This window comes from Crinia signifera, chromosome 4, assembly GCF_055691185.1.
Source record: "Crinia signifera chromosome 4, ASM5569118v1, whole genome shotgun sequence".
NCBI classification, from domain to species: Eukaryota; Metazoa; Chordata; class Amphibia; order Anura; family Myobatrachidae; genus Crinia; species Crinia signifera.
In genome coordinates this window covers 316,334,886-316,357,492 of record NC_139220.1, presented here as the reverse complement: position 1 = coordinate 316,357,492, position 22,607 = coordinate 316,334,886, and the positions used below count along the sequence as shown (strand labels likewise).

Here is a 22,607-nt window from a genome sequence, read left to right as displayed (position 1 = left end):
ATCGATAGCTAAAACTATCAATGGTTGTCAATCACATACTTTGTAACTATCAATGGCTGGCAGCAGAATCGCCATAGATGGCGAATGCACAGTTCCTAGCAGTGGCTCCCTTTTCCCCCCATGGCATTGGCAAGAGTGTATGCACTTGCTGATGCCGGCACCCCACCGTATCACATTTAGTGCCACAAATAATGTATTTAAATACTATGAACAGCGGCAGTCCTGCATGGCTAGACTAGAAGGGATGACATCCCACCATTACATGTCACAGGAAATAGCTTTCTTCCAGAGGTTGTATACTCATATAGAGCCATCCGATGTGATGGTGTGGTATTGTGCTCTCTGACAGGGGGGATAACGGCGGATAGTGTCCCGACTGCCGGTGCTCCGACAGGAGGGCGAGCACAAAGAAGCCCCTTGCGGGCTTGGTGACTCACCACAGGTTCTATTCTCCGTCTATGGGTGTCGTGGACCCCACAAGGGAGAATAGCCCCTGTGAGTCGGGATTCACCTGTCGGAGCACCAGCAGTAGGGATGGCCATCGACACACCCCCCATCGATGGCTTCTAGAGCCGGAACCATCGATGGCTATAAACCATTCTATCTCACACAATTGATGGTTCCTGCCATCGCTTAGCCACGCATGCGCAGAGCAACGGGAAGGGTTGCTGCGGGCAGCCTGCTTGGCCGGGATCCGCGCGCATGCGCAGAAGAAACTTCGCCCATTAATCCAGTTTAAGTTTCTTTTGCACATGCCGCTGGACGCAATGACGCTGCGCACGCAGTGCACATGTGCCCACAACTTTTACCATCGGAAGCCATCCATCGATGGCATAAAACTATTCGACCATCCACTAAAATGCCCAAAACATCGAGAACTAGGTCCCAACTATCGATGTTTTGGGAACATCGATAGCCGTTGGCCATCCCTAACCAGCAGTCGGGATTCCGACGTCGGGATACTGACTGTCAGGATCCCCCCGGTCAGGCAGTCATCCGGCAGCCACTCTTCTATAGGTGCGTTTCCTCTATGGCTGTAAATCACACACAGTTCATTGGGTTTATATTTCTTATATGGATTTCTGCAGCACTGATATAGATAGACAGATATGAAAAGCCTCAGCGCAATTGCTATAGCAGTAGAGTGCACAGGTGCCCGTCGACAGGTAAACCAGCAGCAGTGTCAGCACCTATGGACCACACACAGCAATACATTAAGAGAAGACTGAGATACCATATAGCAGCAACAAGAGGAGCACTACTGACCACTGTGCATCTCCTCATATCACCCACAGTGCTGGCTGTGTCTGGGGGCAGATATTGGGCTATTACCTGCCTCCATGCCCTCTCTCCTCTCACCCCCAGTAAACATTATACGGTGCCCAGCACAGCACCAGGGACTACGCACTATGGGACTCACCTCACTCCCACCACTGGCAGGGATGCTGCCGCTTCATGTGTCAGAGACTGATCTCCGTGGTAAAAAAAAAAGAAGGGAAGAGACTGGGCGGGGACATGCGGCAGAGGAAGAGACTGGGCGGGGAGAGGGGAGGAGACTGGGCGGGGAGATGCGGCAGAGGAAAAGAGACTGGGTGGGGAGATGTGGAGAGAGGGGAGGAGACTGGGCGGGCTCCCATCGCTGAGACACACAGAGCTGGTTTCCCGCTGCCGGGACTGCTGCTGACGTCGCCGGGTCATGTGACTGTGCGGCAGGAATGGCGGCGCTGATTATCTACGAGCAGCCAAGAGTTGGAGATTCCTGCTGTTACTGGTGACTGCATACCCTCCAACATTTGAGGGACTGAGGGGTGAATTTATGAAGCTTGGAGAAGTGTTATCTATCCCCATAAAGAACGTTATGAGCAAGGTGATAATGGTTCAGCCAATCAGCTCTTACCTGTCAATTTACATATTGTAGCTGATTGGCTGAACCATTATCACCTTGCTCATAACGTTCTTTATGGGGATAGATAACACTTCTCCAAGCTTCATAAATTCACCCCTGTAATCGGTACACATTTCGGAAGGGGGCGTGGCCACGGGTAAAGTGGGCGTGGCCACGGGTAAAGTGGGCGTGGCCACGTCCCCTTTCCGAATGTGTAATGGGCAGTTTCCTACCCCCCCCCCCCCCCCCATTATTCTTGTGGCCCGCGACAGTGTTAGGTAACATAGTTGCCCTGGGGGGCATATGGCAGTGACCCTGCCCCCCGGCCGGGTACCTGATGAAGCTCATGCCACATGGTGGGCTGCTGGCATATTAAATCAATATATTTAATATACTTATTTAATATGCCAGCAGCCCACTACTAAGAATCCATGTGACATGAGCACTGCAGACAGACAGGTGAAACAATGCTGAATAGTCTCAGCTCAGCTTGAGTGATAATTATTTACACATCACCTTGCTCATGCTGCAGACTCTCTGGAGGAGATTGATCTGTGTGGCAGGCAGCAACTCCGGACCGGGACCCGTGACCTGCGTCCTCCTGGACTCAGAGATCCCCCCTCAATGCGCGCCCCGACTGGCCACTGCACCATCTCTGCCTCACATGATTTGCGCCATTGAGGGCAGAGTCTCATCCGTCCCCTGAGTGCGCAGGGTACGGGGCTGGCGGCACGTGACGTCATGACGTCACACAATGCCCGCCGCAATGCACTCATGGGAACGGAGCCGGGGAGGGGAGAGCCAGCGCACTGCACAGGGCATCAATCACTGCAGCGCGCCGCCGGGGCCAAGGAAGTTAATACTGCTGAGCCGAGCGGGCAGCTGAGGAGCACTGAAAAACGGTACATTCGGTACAAAGTGATTTTGCCGGTACAGACTGTTAAAATACGGTACTGTACCGGCAAAATCGGTACAGTTGGAGGGTATGTGACTGATCCTGTGGCCCTTTGCATACTGACCCTGGCATTTGATGAATTGAGCCACAACCTACAGTCCCCAGGACACGGATATAATTTTAACTTCTTCCCTCATACAAAATCCATTTATATAGGAACTTATTTCTTCTGCTTTTTATGTCCAATTGTGTTTTTTTTTAAATAACCAAGTGAATGGTAATATATATTTGTAGATTTGAGACTAGATTGATTATTTGAGACTTCTATTAACTCTGCAGCATTAGCCCTGCTGTGATTATGTCCTACTTTCGGAAACTAGTCCCATTTATGTGTCCTGTACTGCAGTGTTATCACCCACATTCCCAGGGTGTTCCTGCCTTATCCCAATACCCGCTGCTGTCACATACCCTCCAACATCTGCAAGTCAGAATTCGGTACACATCTAGAAAGGGGCGTGGCTATCGGTAAAGTGGGCGTGGTTACTGGTAGAGTGGTTGTGCCCACCCCTTTCCGAATGTGCGTTTAAAATACAATAAAAAGTGAGCGCTAATCTATATATATATATATACACACACACATCTATGAAGTGGTGACTACTGCAAGTGATGGGAGGACGTGTCCGGTGTTAGGGAAAGAGGGGGGGCGATTTCAGTCAGGCTTGGGTGCACCGCAGGGTGCCATCCCTTACCTTGGGTGCACCGCTGTAGTCATTCCCCCCATGTCACTCCCGCAGCCGCTGCATCCTCTCTCTGCAGCGCTTGCCACTTAGTGTCCAGAAAACACCACTAGGGCTAGCCGACACAGAGACCTGTTCCCTGAGTGCAGTGAGGCGGGTCCGCGGTGCCGGCGCATGACGCTGGCCCGGGAACCGCAATGCACCCTTGGGAACGGGTGCTTGGCAGCCAAAAAAGCGGTACATTCGGCACTCTTGAATTTTGCCGGTACAGACCGTTTAAAAACGGTACTGTACCGGCTAAATCGGTACTATTGGAGGGTATGTTGTCATAGCTAGCTTTACAGTGATAATGCTATATTCCCTTCATCATAAGGACATTATGGACCAAAATATGTTAAGACCTTATGGTGAAGGGCATATAGCCAGCTTTACAGCTATTGTGCTTGGGCCTCTATCTATATGTGTATGTTGGGTACCTGCGGATGTTCTCCACAGCAGCGATTTACTCCCATCTGTTATGCTTCTCAGTAGCGCACGCAGTGAGGGGATCAGAGTACCCAGAACCCCTCTGATGGAGGAAATGTTTTTTTCATGCAATACTGTGATTGTAGCTCCTCCCACTTACCAGTTTAGGCTCAGCCCACTTGGGTTATTTTGCTGCGACTCACAGGGCCGCAGTGACTAGGGAGAGCCGGGGCACTGGAGATAAGCTGGGGGGCCACGGACAGTCATCAGCAGTGAGAATGCCAGATAGGAAAGCTTCTGCGGCAGCAGCCATGACATCAGGGGTAGGGGTCATGGGTTGCCCACTGAAGGTTGACACATAAAAAGGGTCATGGCTTTTTTAAGACGGGGTTATTCGGTCGAGATTGGGAAGGTCGACAGTCAAAAGAGCTGATTTTCAAGTATTTTGTCCCTAATGTTGACACGGTCGACATGGGCACCGAAAAAGTGCCTCACTGAGCTTGGCACATGCCATAGTGGATGGTAGGGCAATAAATACCACCTGTCAGAAAAAATGAAAACCCATGTTGACCTAAAGCCTCATCAACCTTTGTCATGAGTCGAACTGACGCCAGTCGACCTTCAGTGGTCAACCCAATACATGTCGACCTAGTGACTCTATTCCACTATTAGGTCAGGTACCTGCTCCTCTCTCTCTCTCTCTAGCCAATCAGCTGCTAACTGCCATGTCACAGGCTGTATTTGAAAAATTACGTGTAGGAGCTGATTTGATGGTGGTTGATCACTCTCTATTTTATCACTTTTCAAGGCTCAGTACATCTCGCCAGGGGCTGCCTTCCTACATTGTATACAAAGCAGACCTTGGCCCTTATTCTGGTTCACTCACAAAGGCAAATTCCTTTTCAAATGGACAAAACCATGTGCACTGCAGTTGGGGCAGATGTAACATGTGCAGAGAGAGTTAGATTTGGGTGAGTTATTTTGTTTCTGTGCAGGGAAAATACTGGACTACTTTTATTTTTTTTTTACACTGCAATATAGATCTCACTGAAGTAAAAACCCCACCCAAATCTAACACCCCACCCAAATCTAACTCTCTCTGCGCATATTACATCTGTCCCGCTGCAATGCACACGGTTTTGTCCATTTGAGAATAAATATGCCGGTTGTGGGAAGTGACTTTGTGCGGGGATCCAGCCTAGCACCTTCTATCACCCCCCCCCCCCCCTCAGAGGCAGCCAACCATCCTGTCCATCCAACCCCCCGCCCCCCCTGGACAAAAGCAGGTACCCCCCTCCCCTGGTACCTGGCCAGTGTGGCGATCCAGGCAGCAGGGCCCATGCATTTCTGGGGAGGCAGAGGGGGCCCTTCGGCGAATGGGCAGTGTGCGGCGGGGTCCCTGCAGCATTTGGGAACTAGTAGCACTACTAGTTCCCATCCGTGAATCGTGATTTGTCTTGGTATAACATTGCATATTATTGTTTTTCACGTTTTTTTTTCAACTTTATGATCATCTCTGAGTGCCGTCTCATCTACCTCTATGTATTATACCAGGGCTGGGCAATTGCCCCGCTGACCAAGGCTGGGCGATAGTGATACAGGATCTCACAGCATACAAGTCAGAACTGGAACGCCATCTGAGCGACTCCAAAACATATGTCAAGTTGGTCAGTGATCCCACTGGGAAGTATAAAATAGAACTTGACGGTTTGCTACATTCAGTGACTCCGCTAAGATTCACAAATCCACCACTCATCCACCAGGCCGCCCCATCATCACCGCAAATAATTCTTTATACCAACCAGTGGCAAAACTTCTGGATATTATACTCCAACCTCACGTTCAACAGCAATCTACATACATTAAGGACACAACAGCCTTTTTACTCCATCTTCAAAAGATGAAGAATATTCCACCACACACGGTACTAGTTAGCTTAGATGTATGTAGTTTATATACATCGATACCACAGACTGCTGGGGTCGCTGCTGTTGCTGCCTTTATCCGTGAGAATCACATCGAAGTTTTTTCTAGACAGATGGACTGCAATACCCTCTTACTGGCATCGAGTCACCACCCTTAGCCCCTTAAACAAGGACTCCCCAAATCCCAACTCATGAGGGTAGCTCGCATCTCCAGCACCCCTGAGGCAGCTGTTGACAGTACGAACAAATTGGTGTCCAAATTTGCCAGTCGAGGCTAATACTTGCGAGCCCTACGTAAAACCCAATCTGAAGTCCTACAGATGCCCCGTCAGGAACTATTGCAACCTAAAAACCGCAATAATCAGGAGATGATACCCTGGAAACAGCAATTCACCCTTTCCAGCCCAGTGGTCCAACGTGCATCGTGTGTGCTCTGGCCAATTGTTAAAACTGACCCCACTCTACGAGGACTTCATTCTAACAGACCCATGGCTTGCTACACCTGGGGTCGCAATATAAAAGATCATGTGGTCCACACGGACATTACCGGGTTTGATACCATCCAAGACACTTCAGGAACTTTTCCACGCAGACCCCCAGGCTGCTATCGTTGTCTGGGGTGTACAACATGTAAAGATATGTTGGCCAGTAATACATTTCAGCATCCCACCAGCAGCATTTATATTCCTATTAAACATCTTATTACATGCCTTACCACACATGTAATTTATATTTTATGGTGTCCTTGTAAATTGCACTACGTGGGCAAAACCATCCGTATCATACGGGAACGGATGGCACTGCATTGGTCCTCTATCAGCATAGCCCTCCGCTCCAAAAAAGCAGATCAACCGGTGGCCAGGCTTTTTCTGGAGGAAGGCCACAAACTTGGTGACATTAGGTTCATTTTGATTGACCACGTCCGCCCATTACGGCGGGGCGGTGATAGAGATGGTCTATTACTAAAAATTGAATCCCACTGGATATATAAACGTAATACTGTTAGACCCCATGGTCTCAAACGTTTGAACTGGAGCATTCTATATTAATGCACTATTTATTGCCTTCGCTTTGTTACAATGTGGTTCATTTTTCACATTACCTCCAACATGTTCTCATTTTGTCTCCATGTCATTGCAGCCTGGCGGTGATTGGTCTGGTGGCCGGCTTCCCCGACCCGATGCGTCCCTAGCAACTGGGTCTCCAGGAAGCCCATCGGTTCCTGTCCAGCTCTGTTCTGGAGGAGGGAAACGGGCGCACACCCGGCCACCGGACTGATCAGCGTGGATCTGTAAGTATTTATAGCTGTCTCGCAGCTTAAGTGGGTTGTTTGTTTTCTTGTCTCAGGGCAGTTCACTGTCTTGATAAAAATGTACTAGATACATTGAAACGTCGACTCATCTGTGAACCCTGACAATTGTACCATTAAATTAATGAAAAGTCCCCAGGAGTGATGCTACTTTCTCCTTACCTGTTTCTATCTTTGGATGGCACCCGGGGCATTTCTGCAAGAGAGTTTAGTACGAGTGCCGAATCATTGTTCCGTATATATCTATATATATCTATCCCAAATCTGTGCCCTATTAAACTAGAGCAGCATCTCTGACCAATCCCCTATTGGACGGGACCTGAGATTTTAGAGATGAGGAAAAAAGGAAAGTTCAGAGTCAGGACTAATTAACATGTAAAAAAAAAATTTATTTGTAAAAAGTTGTTTACCCTTTAGGTGTAAAATTGAATAACCATAAAATACAACCAAGTATACAAGTCACTCCATTTTAGTATGTGATTTCACAGCATATGGTCAAGTGGTTGTGTCAGGACCAACGCGTTTCGTCAACATGGTGACCTTATCAGGGGTGTATAACAATTTGAAATACATGATGCAAGGTGGCTACTTCAGGCTTTGGATCCTTGCTTGACACATCTCCTCTAAAGCTATTATTTGGCTGCCGATATTTGAATATCTGTGAATGTTACATTAAGTTGAATATCATTTCCTGTGGTTTTTTTTGGTGAAGAAACTGCTTTTCGAGGATTTTCTGTCATATTGGATTCCATACCGGACACCTGTCCCTTTAAAATCTTTTAGCATCTTTGCATCGTGTATTTCAAATTGTTACACGCCCCTGATGAGGTCACCATGTTGACAAAACCCTTTGGACCTGACAACCACTATTTGAGGTGTATTTAGAATGTTCACATTATCTCTGAAGTCTCATAGTAAGCATAGTATTTTACACATGTCTGACAGAGATCAAACACTGGTGATATTGATCAGAAAGGGGTGTATTTTTTTTTAATCCGTGATTTTCTATGATGGGGAACTAGGGATGTCAATCCCGAGGCATTTTTTTCAATCCCGGATTCTGGGATTGAAAAATGCTCAATTCCAGGATTGCCATCCCTAAAAGAAAAACACGCCCTATCCACCCCACAGATTTATCAGCATGGCAGCCTGGAGCGGGGTAGAGCAGCGCTGTGGGGGTTGCCTGGTGCCGCCCCACAGATTTACTTACATAGGTGGGCGGAGGTGGCCAGGAGCCGGGCAGAGAACAGCGCTGCTTACCTAGTTCCCCCGGGCAGGTAGCCGCAGCATCAGCTGGGCAGGAGGGGAGGCTAGGGGGTCACTGTGGCCGGGAGCAGTCAGCTGTGACAGGATGCTGCGGTCTGCGCAGTGTGAGAGTTAAAGGTCACACTGCGGCCGGGGACAGAAAAAAGCCGGGGACAGGAACAGTGGGTGTTCGGAAGCTAACCGGCATTAGACTGTGCATGTGCAGTCTAATCCTGAGATTGTATACTCCAATCCAAGACATTTTGGTGCCAAATCCCAGGATCCCGCCAATCCAAAAATTGGCCGCCCTAATGGGAATGTGTCTTTTGATGGTATTTGCAGTCTTGTTGGGCTGCTGGCTTTCCATACATGAAGTCCCTGCACTGATCAGTGAAATCCCTGCAGTGCTTCTGTGTTTAAAAGGGAAAGTGTTAAAAAAAAAAAAATGTAATTACTGCAAGGGGTCATTCACCTCCAAGTATACCCAGCCCACTTTTTAAGCCAGTCCTGGTTCTAAATGTACAGGAGCAAAAAATGTGAGGTCCTTCTGTATTTAAATAAGCAGCTCCTGGACTAGTTAAAAAATGACAGGAGGGGGGGGGGGGTTTCGACGTAACATCCCCCATATTTGTAGCATCCACAGCTTGATAGAGGTCGACTACTGTCTTTTTCTCCTACGATCCCCATGGCAGCCATGACAATGGGGTATTAGAATTTGACGGCAGATAAGAACCACTTGGCCCCTCTAGTCTGCCCCTTTTTTAAACATGTTACCTCAAACTATATTTGATCCTTATTTCTTTGTAAGGATATCAATATGCCTATCCCAAGCATGTTTAAATTGTACTACTGTATTTGCCTCTACCACCTCTGATGGGAGGCTATTCCACTTATCTACTACTCTTTCTGTGAAGTAATTCTACCTCAAATTTCCCCTGAATCTTCCTCCCTCTAGTTTCAGTGCACGTCCTCGTGTTCTGCTGCTCCTCTTCCTGTGAAGAATGTCTCCCACCTGTACCTTGTTAAAACCCTTGATATATTTGAAAGTTTCTATCATGTCCCCCCTTTCCCTTCTCTGCTCTAAAGTATACATATTAAGATCTTTTAGTCTTTCCTGGTACGTTTTGTGATGTAGGCCATGCACCATTTTAGTTGCCCTTCTTTGTACAGTCTCTAATGTATTTATATCCTTCTGGAGATATGGCCTCCAGAACTGAACACAATACTCTAGATCAGGGGTGGGGAACCTCAGGCCCTGGGGCCGTATGCGGCCCCCGTAGCTGATGTGAGTGGCCCTCCCACCCTTTGCCAGGAGTCAAGTACAGGGGAATTCTCGCAAGAAGTTGGTAGTTCTTGCGAGATTTCTCTTAATTAACAGCAGCCAGAGACTGTCAGTCCTATTCAGTGTCAGCCGCCAGAGCGTGAAACGGCTGCAGCAGGACAATTTGTAAGAGAATTTTTTATATATGGCCCCCGAAGGATTTTTTCCCCATACAGACGGCCCTTGGCACAAAAAAGGTTCCTCACCCCTGCTCTAGATGAGGTTGTACCAATGACCTATACAGTGGCATTATTACTTCTTTCTTTCTACTGCTGATACCTCTCCCTATGCAACCAAGCATCTGACTTGCCTTCTTCATTGCTTTGTTACATTGCCTACCTGCCTTTAAGTCCCCTGAAATAGTGAAACCTAGATCCCCCTCTTCCTCAGTAGTTTCCATTATAGTGCCATTTATACTATATTTAGTCTTTGGATTTTTGCAACCCAAGTGCATGATTTTGCATTTTTTGGCATTAAACTGTAGTTGCCATGCTCTTGACCATTCTTCTAATCTACCTAGATCATTAATCATTTGTTTTACCCCTCCTGGTGTGTCTACCCTGTTGCATACCTTTGTGTCATCTGCAAAAAGGCACATTTTACCCTCAATTCCATTTGCAATATCACCAATAAAGATATTTAAAAGCACTGGTCCAAGTACAGATCCCTGGGGTACTCCACTTGTAACCTTTCCCTCCTTTGACTGTACTCCGTTTACTACAACTCTCTGTATTCCCCTCCTCCTACTAGTTAAGACAGGACTTTTTTCCAGGGACCACCCACCTTGGGTATAACAGCCAGCTTCTTTTTCTATCTCCGGTCTCCGTCTAAATAGGACAGGCAGGGCTTTAATTTTGTTTCAAGCAGAGTTACCTCTGTATTCAGTGTATCTGATTGGGGTGGCACCCCAGGGAGAGGAAGAGTGGAGAGGAGTATGGCCTTTTCAAGATTCCTGCCTCTGACACTATTGCGTTTGTATACATTACTTAGTGCCAGCTGTAATGTCTTATACCGGCAGCATGTACTCATGTACTCACACGCGATACATATGGTATCCGGCGCATGGAGTTACCTTGAGTATGCAGTGGTTTCTTGCTGGAGTTTAGGAGTCTGGGCGCTGGCAGCTCGGCTAGCGCGTCTCTGTGCCTCCACGGCGGTATGGCTCAGTAGCTGCCAGCTGCATGGACGCGAAGGGCGGAATTGCGCTCGAACTTCACTTCTGCCGGCGGTGCACAGTATGTGCGCCGCAGAATTAAGTCCCCCAGAAACCGGAACGAGTCTTTTGGTTCCCTTTGCTGAATTTTCGATAGGATTCAATTCAGCTGGGGTGTAGGGGGTTAACAAACCGGCTTTATAAGCAGGAAGCATGCTGGTTTGTTTCACTTGTTTATGGAGTGATTCACTATGGATGTACCTTCTCCCCAACAGCCTGATAATGCTCCTTTGAGGTAAGCGCTTTGGTTTTGGGCATTAGTTGTTTTTTTATTTATATACTAGTTAGGCTTTTCATCTTATAGTGTGCCTCAGTCTCCTGTTCCTGCTCAGAAGAGGACTGTTAAAAAGAAGAATTTGTCATTCACCTGCATGGCTTGTGATAAAACTTTTTCTGGGTCTACCAAGAAAAATTAATGTGATGATTGTGATAAATCTCAACGTAAAGTGGGGGATACACCTGACCAAGCTGATATGTTAAAAAAATGGTGGTTTGGCTGAAACAATCCTTTGTTTCTAAGGATGAATTTATGGCGTCCCAGAACCCTAAAAGATCTAGGGAACAAGCAGGAATGAGCTATGAAGCAGGTGGTTCTTATGAGGATTTACACCCAATAGATCAGGGATGGGGAACCTTTTTTGTGCCAAGGGCCAATTGTATGGTGGAAAAATCCTTCGGGGGCCATATGTACAAATTTCTCTTACAAATTGTCCTGCTGCAGCCGTCCTGCACTCTGGTGGCTGCTGCTGAATAGGACTGACAGTCTCCGGTTGCTGTTGATTAAGAGGAATCTCGCAAGAACTACCGACCTCTCGCAAGAAGTCTCCTGTATTTGACTCCCGGCAAAGCAGCCGGGTGGGTAGGAGAGCCACTCAGACCGGCTACAGGGGCCGCATACGGCTCCCGGGCCTGAGGTTCCCCACCACTGCAATAGATGATGATACAGCTAAGTCAGGTGAATTGGAAGAAGATACCAGATCTGGACACAGTAGAAAGTGTATTAAAAAATATATACAAATCTATGAATTATCCAGAAGCCTCTACTACAACAGAAGATCCACTGTTTGAGGAAAGATCTAAATTAGGCAGAACTTTTCTTGTTCATAAAGTGGTCCGTGAAATGATTAATAAAGAATGGACTAATATTGACAAAAGATTGGGAGGTTGGCCCAGAATGGATAAAGTCCCAAAGGTGGATGCAGCAGTGGCGGAACTTACATCTAGGACAACAATTCCACTAGAAGATGGTGCAGCGTTCAAGGACGCGAAGGAAAGAAAAATTGAAAATTCTTTAAGAAAATTGCATCAGGCATCGGCATTGTCTCTCAAATCGAGCGTGGCTATTGCCTCTGTGTCTAGAGCCCTAAGATTATGGTCCTTAGAGTTAAACATGGATATAAATGATAAAATCTCTAAACAATATCTGTTAAAGAATTTACAAACTATGCAGCAAGCCATAGAATATTTGTGTAAATCTTCACTTGATGTTGTTTCCTTTTCAGCCAAATCTATGGCAGCCGGACTCACAGCCAGAAGGGCTTTGTGGCTCAAACCATGTAGTGCAGATGCCAGCTCCAAGAACTGGTCAACAGCTTTACCCTTCGAAGGAAGTTTCCTGTTCGGTCTAAATTGGACTCTATGATCCAGAGGATTTCTGGAGGTAAATCTGTTAGATTACCTCAGGATAAAAGAAATAGATTTCTATTGCCGACGTCTAACAGACAAACGTATAAGGAAGCTAGAAGATATCGTCCAAGTCGTCCGTACTTTTGAAGAGACAATCCTAATTTCACTCGCAAGTCCTTTCGTCAGTCATACAAAACAGGTTCGAGATGATGACGGTGGAGAGACGATGGAAGTAGGAGCCCAACTACTTCAGTTTGCCGCAAATTGGAGAAAATCGATTTCAGACAAATGGGCGCTAGAAGAGGTGGAGAATGGTTACCAGATCGAATTCGTAAGAAGACCATGGAAAACAAGATTTGTCAAATCCAGTGTTCCAAAGGAAATAAAACACTGTTCATGAAGATACAACAGTTAGTAGAGATAGGAGCAGTAGAACGGGTTCCATAAGAACTTAAAAGTCGAGGGTTTTATTCAAACCTGTTTCTTGTGAAAAAAAGCACAGTTAGTTACAGAACAATCCTAGACTTGAGAGTTTTAAAGAAAGAAGTTCCGGATTGAAACTATCTCGTCCATTCTCACAGGAATAAAACAAGGAGAATTTCTAGCATCCATCAATTTAAAGGGATGCGTACTACCACATTGCAATAAATCACAAAGACAGGAAGTTCCTGAGGTTCTTCCTAAAGGGTATCCACTATCAGTTCACCTGTCTCCCCTTTGGCTTAAAGACATCTCCACGAGTTTTTACAAAGGTCCTAGTGACGCTGGTAGCAGAATTAAGAAAACAAGGGGTCCAGATTTGGCCCTATTTGGACGACCTGTTACTATCAGGAAGATCAAGAGAAAAAGTTCAAGACAATGTGAAATTTACAATAAGGTTTCTTCAGTCATGGTTGGGTTATCTCAACCAGGAAAAAAGTCAACTGACACCATCACAGACCATTAAATTTCGGGGGTTCTCAATAGATGCAAGGAACTTTTCAGTGAGATTATCAAGAGAACGATGTGTGAAAATCCAGAACTTAGTACAGACAGTGTGGTTGAAAGGAAGATGTCCTCTGAAAGCAGGCCTTCAACTTCTGGGAATGATGGCATCATGCATAAATATAGTTCCTTGGGCAAAATGGTACATGAGAAGTCTACAGTGGCAAATTATACCATTTGTAAAGAACAAAAGCAAGGACAATGCACAGATTCAGTTGAACAGCAAGACAAAAGAATCTCTGGTATGGTGGTCAAGAGGATTGGAGGCAAGATTCTCAAGTCTAACAAGTCCAGAATTCTTAATACTCACCACAGACGCGAGTTTGCAAGGTTGGGGTGCGCATCTAGAAAACTACTCAGTACAAGGAGTCTGGTCCCAGAAAGAAAGCGCAAGATCCTCAAATGTGATGGAATTACAAGCAGTCTGGGAGGCTATTTGCTGTGTTAAAACAGAAATAACGCATCAATAATTCTATACTTTTGTTATACTCTGTTTTCTCAAATATTGTTATTTATTGCTTCAGGTAGAGTTAGCTTGTTGCACAAGGTACTAGCCATGGGGTATGAGGCCTACCCTTTGTGCCACACAGCAGGTGTTTGTTAGAAGCAGCAACCATTTTGTTGAATCATGAATAACATTATAAAATGGCTGATCATTCAGAACAGTGCTGTAAAAGTGATTTCTTATAGAGAATTGTTTTTGGTTTTAGAAGCTTAAGAATGTGATGTTGACAGTATAATGGAGCAAGGACAGACACCTAGGGGTGAGATTTAATAGGATGAGAGATTCAGAAAGTGAGAGATTTGGTAAGAAATCTCCAGTTTTTTTTAAAGCGGCAATCATTTATACTGCAAAACCAGTTTGATTTTGAAGTGTAAATGATTGCCGCTTTAAAAAAAAACCTGGAGATTTCTTCCCAAATCTCTCATCCTATTAAATCTCACCCCTAGACTCCACAAACATCAATTATATGGGAACAGGGCCACACATGCATAGACCCCAAGGCCACTAAAACTCTCCCTAATAACAAGGACATTGGGTGTTGGGTTAATTATGACATCATGATTGAAAGCAGAGCTTGCCAATAAGACTCAATGCTTATGAGTAATTAATTAATGTGATTAAGGTTTAAATATCAAAGTTAGAAAAGGAGGAGGGAGGCACTTGAAGAACAAGCCGGCACGGGGGCTGGAGGTAACTATGAAGGAGGTTTAATCATGGCTGATCACTGTCCTTGAAAGGTTTCCATTTTGATTTGATTTAGAAATACTGTTTAAATATTAGCTAATCAATTTTATGTTTCTTGTAATTAAGCTATTTTTCAAGTAAAGCATTGTCATAATTTTATAACAAGGTTGTGTTGGTGTGCAATCATTTCAGCGTTGCCGTTATATTTAAAGGTAATAAAGTAAATATATACAAGTTTGAGTTATCAATCATATCCACTCTATCCTTCAATCTGCTTCTCCCTCCACCTGCCCGCTCGATCCTATCCCCTCCAATATTATCCGTCGTCTCAGTCCGTCAGTCTGCTCTCACCTGGCTCACCTCTTTAATCTTTCCCTATCCTCTGGGATCTTCCCTTCCTCCTTCAAACACGCTCTTGTCTCCCCAATTCTCAAAAAAACAAATCTGGACCCCAGCTCTCCATCCAACTACAGGCCCATCTCCCTCCTCCCTTTTGCCTCCAAGCTCCTAGAACGTCTGACCTATAATCGTCTCCTAAGCCACCTTACTGCTAACTCCATTCTCGACCCCCTCCAATCCGGGTGCCACCCTTTACATTCCACTGAAACTGCCCTGACCAAAGTCACTAACGATCTAATATCGGCTAAATCCAAAGGCCTCTTCTCTATCCTCATCCAGCTTGATCTGTCAGCTGCCTTTGACACTGTTGACCACCCTCTCCTGCTCAACACCCTCCGCTCCTTTGGCATCACTGGCACGGTATTCTCCTGGTTCACCTCATACCTCTCCGATCGCTCCTTCTCCGTCTCCACTCCGAGCTCCTCCTCTCCTACTACCCCGCAGCCAGTCGGTGTTCCCCAAGGGTCTGTCCTTGGCCCTCTCCTCTTCTCTCTCTACACCACCTCTCTGGGCACTCTCATCAGCTCCTATGGTTTTCATTACCACCTTTATGCTGATGATACCCTAATCTATCTCTCTTCCCCCGACCTATCCCCATCACTCCTGTCCAAGGTCTCTGAATGCCTCACGGCCATCTCAGCCTGGATGTCCCAACGCTTCCTGAAGCTAAACATGGCTAAAACTGAACTTCTAATCTTCCATCCCCCGAACATCCCCTCTTCTCCCACTATCTCCATCAGTATTGGTGAAACCGAGATCACCTCCACCGACCAAACGCGCTGCCTCGGTGTCATCATTGACTCCTCCCTCTTTCATCCCCCACATTCGTGCTCTCTCACAGTCTTGCCGCTTTCACCTACGCAACATCTCACGCATCAGACCATTCCTCTCCACTGACGCGACCAAAATTCTCATTCACTCTCGTCATCTCCCGTCTTGACTACTGCAACATCCTTCTCTCCGGGCTACCTCTCACCCGCCTCACACCTCTCCAATCCATTCTTAACGCTGCTGCTAGGCTCATCTTCCTCTCCCGCCGCTCTACCTCCGCCTCCCCCCTCTGTCTATCTCTTCACTGGCTCCCAATTCCTTTCCGAGTTCTCTTTAAACTCCTCACCACCACCTACAAGGCTCTCTCCTCCTCCACCGCTCCTTACCTCTCTTCACTGATCTCTATCCACACTCCCTCCCGTCCTCTTCGCTCCATCACTGACCGCCGACTGACCTCTCACCTAATCACCTCCTCCCACTCCCGTGTCCAAGACTTCTCTCGCGCTGCCCCCCTGCACTGGAACAACCTCCCGCCACCCATCAGGCTTTCTGATTCCCTTACCTCCTTCAAGTGCTCCCTCAAAACCCACTTTTTTCGACTAGCCTATCCCTCCTCCTAACCTCTTTTGATCCTCTTATCCTGCCTCCGTTCCCCCCCGTTCCTACTTATCCTATTGTTTTTCGTTCGTCCACCCACCTATTTTTAGTATGTTAACTCTTATGAGTAGGGCCCTCCTTCCTCACGTACTCACCCTACCTCTTTACCTCACCTGTGCTCCTGTCCTGTTCTTCCCTTCCTCTACTTCATCTTCAGTCTCCTCGACAATTTTGACACCTACTTCTGAACTGATGCTGATTTTAGTTCTACCAGCTATACCCCTATTTATACTGTATTTTTCAACACACCCTGTACGTTACCGAGTCATTTTTTTTTCGTTTGCTATGTACGGCGCTGCGGACACTTTGCGGCGCCTTATAAATAAACGTACTACTACTACTAAGAGTTATCAGCTGCTTAGAGGAAAGAGTCAGAGGTTCCAACTTGAGAGTGATGTCCGACAATGTGATGGTTGTGGCTCATCAATCACCAGGGAGGAACAAGGAGTCTGCTGATTTAAACAGTTATAGAGATGATCATGTCCTGGGCGGTAAAGAATCTTCTTTCAATCTCAGCAGTTTACATACCAGGACCAGAAAACATCATTGCAGATTTTCTGAGCCGAAGACAGATCTCACCAGGAGAATGGGAGATTTCTGCAGAGGTGTTCGAGATGATAGTAACCAGGTTTGGCAGACCAGAAGTAGATCTTGACCCCAACAATATATTTTATTGAAATTTTTATTAAACAAAAGAAATAGGGATACAGAATAAAAAGTAGGAAGGGGGAAGGGGAGGGAACAAGAACAGGGGGATGGGATGCACACAATAATAGTATACACAATCAAAATACAACAATAAAGAACACAACAAAAAGAGGAAAAAACAGTGTAATAAAATGTTAACACATAGTAAACACAATCACAGCAGCGTTCAGGTAGTAGGGGGATCATTCAATTGTAAGATTTTTATCAAACAAAAGAAAGGGGGGATACAGAATAGAAAAAAGGAAATGGGGGAAACAAGAACGGGGATGGGATGCGCACAAAAATAGCATAAACAATCAGAATAAAATGATAAAGATAGAGGATTTTAAGAACTAATCTATATATATAATTTTTTTAGCTTTAAGTACAGTTAATATAGTATAGTAATATAGTATAGTTAATATAGTATGTCTTTCGCTGGGATAATTTTATACAAAACTATTATTGTTTATTTAAGTTATACTATCATCTGTTTGATATGTATTTTTTTGTAATATGTATCCCACTGCTAATGCCTATAGGTGTGCTATAGGACTATTTTATTTTGAGTATGGCATATTCATAAAGGAATGGGGTCCAATTGTTGCCGGCCCTAGTGTAGGTACAACTATATATGTGTGTATGTGTATCTATGTGTTTATGGTCCGGCAGGGGGCACTGCCAGTTTATTTTCCAGCATATGGGTGGGGGCGGGGTTGATAATGGTTGAAGGGTGGGGCGGCCCCGGAGACATCACTGTACGGGGCCCCAAAATTTTTTTTGCTGGCCCAGAGTATCACAACATTGTTATGTAAAGGGAATCAATTATAAGGTACCGTCAATTAATAGGACTAATATACAGGGAGGCAGATACATGGCGACCCTGCACACGCATTTTTAACTTGCACTGTATTCACTTGTTTTGATGTTATTTGTCATATTGCTCAGCTTTAATATAGAACCAAATCAAAGGTACATTTTAAACATTGTGTTTTGTTTGCGACTGGCGCACTATAAATTCCTGTAGCAATGTCCAGAACTCACAGAATTCCCAGTACTCAGAGGCACTACTGGAACCCTGTACTGGATACAAAGCTCTTTTCTCTACTAGTCCCATCTCAGTTATCAGAACAGCTGTATAATACAGAGCTCAGTACTGGCACCAGCAGTACAGCTGTATATTACAGAGCTCAGTACTGGCACCAGCATAACAGCTGTATAATACAGAGCTCAGTACCGGCACCAGCAGTACAGCTGTATATTACAGAGCTCAGTACCGGCATCAGCAGAACAGCTGTATATTACAATGCTCAGTACGGGCACCAACAGTACAGCTGTATATATTACAGAGCGCAGTACGGGCACCAACAGTACAGCTGTATATATTACAGAGCTCAGTACCGGCACCAGCAGAACAGCTGTATATTACAGAGCTCAGTACCGGCACCAACAGTACAGCTGTATATATTACAGAGCTCAGTACCTGCACCAGCAGAACAGCTGTATATTACAGAGCTCAGTACCGGCACCAGCAGAACAGCTGTATATATTACAGAGCTCAGTACGGGCACCAGCAGAATAGCTGTATATAACAGAGTTCAGATCAGACACCAGCAGATTGGCTGTATATTACAGAGCTCAGTACAAGCACCAGCAGAACAGCTGTATATTACAGAGCTCAGTACAGGCACCAGCAGAACAGCTGTATATTACACAGCTCAGTACAGGCACCAGCAGAACAGCTGTATATTACACAGCTCAGTGCCAGCACCAGCAGAACAGCTGTATATTACACAGCTCAGTGCCAGCACCAGCAGAACAGCTGTATATTACACAGCTCAGTGCCAGCACCAGCAGAACAGATGTATATTACACAGCTCAGTGTCAGCAGCCCCATCACTACTATCTGTAGTTATACTGCAGATCTAGTTTCTAACAGAGCAGTCCAAGGAAAAAAGTGCCCCAAGTCCAATTGTCAGATTGCTTCTGACTATCAGGACTAATTTATATAGAACACTTCTCACATTTAGAAAATAAAAATGGTCTCCATAGAATGCATATTGTGGGGGTATAACCTAACTCACTTATGAGGCATGCTGCATTCGGGCTCTCAGACTCCTCACGTGATTAAATAGTATGGTCTTTGTAGTAACACTACCTGCATATAAAGCATGTTTGTACAGTCACATTATTATGATCACCAGCTAATAGCCAGAGTAACCGTCATGTGCAGCACAAACAGCAGTCTGGTGGGCTGAGAGTGACCCAATAAAGTGCTGGTAGCTTGGCACAGCTATCTGGAGCCATGCTGACTGCAGTACATCCTACTGCTGCTTGAGGAACCATAGGGCAAACACAGTGACAGAGATGGCCCAACAGATGCTCAGCTGGGTTCAAATCCAGGAATTAGAGAGCTAAGGCAGTGTTTAGAAGTCTTGGTCAGGTTGTCCAACCACTGTCAGACATTTCTAGCTGTGTGACATCATTCTCTTGCATGAAGATCCCAGCAGCCCCAGCATGTATGGATGTACGTTATCTGCTAGGATGTATACATAACCAAATCAGTTGAGTGCTGTCCACATGGATGACTGGGCCCAGAAACTGCCATGAAAACAATCTCCAGACCATAACATTGCCACCAACTGCATACAACTCATGCACCTGCTTATCCAACGTTCACCTCTAACGGCAATGGCATGTGGTGATGCTCAATTTTTGCATCTGTTTTTCACAATGGTCCCAGTCACAATACACATTCACCACATCAGCATGATAATAGATCACAATCTGCACTGTTTCAGAAATACTGCCAGAAAGCCGATAATTATCCCTCTTTGCACATCAGAATCATTTCCGGTTTTATCCATGATCGCAACAAGTGATGTTTGCAGGTGGCCGATCGCACACCTTATTTACCCACCAAGCCAGTGAATGACACCTGATGTACTTCATGGGCTACGTTCTGCCATCATATGTAGGAGGTGGTCATAATTATGTGACTACACTGTGTAGTCTATCATTTGATGTGTAGCAAGCTGTAGTCTTTGGGAAAAACATTTGCTGCAATCAATGCATTTATATAGTCTCTCCTGTGTGACTCCTCTGATGTTGGACAAGACATGATTTAGAGGAAAAACATTTGCTGCAGTCAGAACATTTATATGGTTTCTCTCCTGTGTGACTCCTCTGATGACTGACAAGATGTGACTTACAGGAAAAACATTTGCTGCAGTCAGAACATTTATATGGCTTCTCTCCTGTGTGACTCCTCTGATGTTGGACAAGATGTGCCTTACAGGAAAAACATTTGCTGCAGTCAGAACATTTATATGGCTTCTCTCCTGTGTGACTCCTCTGATGTTGGACAAGATGTGACTTCTGGAAAAAACATTTGCTGCATTCAGAACATTTATATGGCTTCTCTCCTGTGTGACACCTCTGATGTTGGACAACATGTGTCTTATGGAAAAAACATTTGCTGCATTTAGAACATTTATATGGTTTCTCTCCTGTGTGACTCCTCTGATGTAGGACAAGATTTGACTTCATGGAAAAACATTTGCTGCATTCAGAACATTTATATGGCTTCTCTCCTGTGTGAATCATCTGATGTTGGATAAGATGAGACTTCTGGGGAAAACATTTTCCACATTCAGAACATTTATACGGTCTCTCTCCTGTGTGACTCCTCTGATGGTGGACAAGCAGTGACTTGTGGGAATAACATTTGCTGCATTCAGAACATTTATGTGGTTTCTCTCCCGTGTGACTCCTCTGATGACGGACAAGATGTGACTTGTGGGAAAAACATTTGCTGCATTCAGAACATTTATATGGCTTCTCTCCTGTGTGACTCCTCTGATGTACAACAAAATTTGACTTCCAGGAAAAACATTTGCTGCATTCAGAACATTTATATGGCTTCTCTCCTGTGTGAATCATCTGATGTTGGACAAGCAGTGACTTCTGGGAAAAATCTTTGCTGCATTCAGAACATTTATATGGTCTCTCCCCTGTGTGACTCCTCTGATGACGGACAAGGTCTGACTTCTTGGAAAAACCTTTGCTGCATTCAGAACATTTATATGGGTAATTTCCTGTGTGACTCCCCTGATGATTAACAAGATTGTATTTATGGGAAAAACATTTGCTGCATTCAGAACATTTATATGGTTTCTCTCCTGTGTGACTCCTCTGATGTTTAACAAGATTTGGCCTCTGGGAAAAACATGTGCTGCATTCAGAACATTTATATGGTTTCTCTCCTGTGTGACTTCTCTGATGTATAAGAAGCAATGATTTACGTGTAAAGCCATTGTCACACTCAGAGCACACATGTGGTCTGTCTCCTGTGAGGCTCATCATGTGCGAGATAAGAAAAAAAATAATTTTAAATGTTTCTTCTATCCAGAAAATCGTCCCTTAGGTTAATCCTCCAGGTGTAAGAAGAAATGAGGACTTTAGTTGGCTGGATCAGAGAACAACGTCCCTCTGAGCAGGATTTGGACTATAAATATTAGATGTGTAGTCGTCCTGTAAGAAATGTAAAAAGTATAAATTTAACATAGTTCAACTGTGATGTCAGGTTTTATTGTGTAAGGAACATTATATATTTCTCTATGCAACAAATCAGTCGCTGACCATTGTTTTAATATTTGCGCATGTTGCCCTTTAATTTCCCACATGCTGGGACTTATGGTTCTCCAAGTTCCTGCATATGGGGGAAGGCTTGCTGGGACTTGTAGTTCTACAACTTGAGAGAAACAGGAGTTTTTTTGGTCAGTCGCACAAGACTAAATATACTTGGACCCCTGAAATAATGTATGTAAGGTTGAACCTATATAGGCAGGGGTGTGCTACCTCTGGACACTGGGTTTGAGAGCATAGGAAAAGAAGAGAAAAAGAGTGTCCTTGTGTGGGTGCACCACAGAGAGTAAATACAATAAAAATTAACTTTTATTATTATACCTTTAAAAGGCTGCGAAAGGCTTCAATTATACTCACCGATAATTGCTTTTCTTCCTAGAGATCCCATGGCAGCCAAGACCTTGGGATTTCATCCCTCTCCCTTCAGATAGACAGGTTGTTTTTTTCCAGGACCTCCCCCTTCCTGTATAAAGCCTCTCTCCTCCCCTTCCTCCTTGTCTTTTTGAGTGTCTCTTCTATATAGGTCCTAAGAAAAAAACACACAAGGGGAGGGCAAACTAATGGCTGCCATGGGATCTCTAGGAAGAAAAGCAATTATCGGTGAGTATAATTGAAGCCTTTCTTCTACGATCCCCATGGCAGCCAAGACCTT

At 45.2% G+C, this 22,607-nt stretch overlaps 1 protein-coding gene and 1 pseudogene across 2 annotated transcripts in view; both read right to left on the bottom strand.

Moving 5' to 3' along the window:
* The window catches only part of LOC146075893 (uncharacterized), a 150,460-nt gene that overhangs the window by 34,860 nt on the left and 92,993 nt on the right, over positions 1-22,607 (bottom strand). The gene's annotated exons all lie outside the window — the stretch shown is intronic.
* The window catches only part of LOC146075882 (uncharacterized), a 98,345-nt pseudogene continuing 93,025 nt past the window's right edge, over positions 17,288-22,607 (bottom strand). The window contains exon 2 of the transcript XR_014473648.1: positions 17,288-21,841. The product of XR_014473648.1 is annotated as an uncharacterized LOC146075882 (transcript). The remainder of the gene's footprint in view (positions 21,842-22,607) is intronic.